This window comes from Mustela putorius, unplaced genomic scaffold (assembly GCF_011764305.1).
Source record: "Mustela putorius furo isolate JIRA1106 unplaced genomic scaffold, ASM1176430v1.1 tig00004192_pilon_pilon_pilon, whole genome shotgun sequence".
Taxonomy (NCBI): Eukaryota; Metazoa; Chordata; class Mammalia; order Carnivora; family Mustelidae; genus Mustela; species Mustela putorius.
Genome location: NW_025422308.1, coordinates 91,175 through 92,342, shown reverse-complemented (window position 1 = coordinate 92,342; position 1,168 = coordinate 91,175).

The window sequence follows — 1,168 nt, the reverse complement described above, 5'->3', positions numbered from 1 at the left end:
TGCCAGGGAAAAAAACCCACAAAACAAACGTTCCCTATTTTGCCTACCTCAAGGAAATCCATCCTCGCCTAGGACATTGGAGAAGGTCCCACCCACCGATGAAATCTGGCTCTAAATCTGGCTTCTCTGATCTTTCAGTTCCTAATGAGTTATAGGCTACCTCTGTGGCTCTCTGGCATTTTATTAAAAAGCACTATTCAGGGGCGCCTGGGTGGCTCAGTGAGTTAAGCCGCTGCCTTCAGCTCAGGTCATGATCCCAGGGTCCTGGGATCTAGCCCCGCATCCAGCTTTCTGCTCAGCGGGGAGCCTGCTTCCTCCTCTCTCTCTGCCTGCCTCTCTGCCTGTTTGTGATCTCTCTCTGTCAAATAAATCTTAAAAAAAAAAAAAAAAAAAAAAAAAAAAAAAAAAAAAAAGCACTATTCAAAGAATCTTGTATACGGACAGTAAAGGAATTTTCTCCAGTTCGCTAAGACAGAGAGCTAACACCCACTCAACTGGAAAGCTCTGTGTCTGTTACTGACAGCTAGCTGCTCCATATAACTCAGTCATGGCCTTCGGATTTCTTTGGCTCAGTCTTCATGCATTTATTTTCATTTTCTATACTGCATTTTCTTCCTTAAACTGTGCTATCTTTTCCATTTACAATTTGTTTTTGCCGTTTGGTTGCGGTGTTGGATGACTGACAATATCACTTAAGTGATGGGGGGGAGGGGAGACTTAAATATCCCCCATGACTTGTGTTAGTGCAAGTGCTTAACTTGAAGTTACAACTGAACAGACTTTCCAGAGGTAGGAGGCGCTATGAAGGCATCAGAGCTCCTGATTAATGGGGGCACTCAGAAAAACAGCACAAACTGACTTTTCACAAAACCAGCACTTTATTTTTTTAAAAGATTTTATTTATTTATTTGGCACAGCGAGAGAGATCACAAGTAGGCAGAGAGGCTGGGGGGTGGGGGTGGGGGGAACAGGCTCCCTGCTGAGCGGAGAGCTGGATGTGGGACTCTATCCCAGGACCCTGAGACCATGACCTGAGCCAAAGGCAGAAGCTTAACCCACTGAGCCACCCAGGTTCCCCAAATCAGCACTTTAGAAGTCAAATTTCTGAAACTCAATTACAGAAACAAGCCAGGGAGTTTGAAATACTTGCCCAAGGTGACTTGTGACC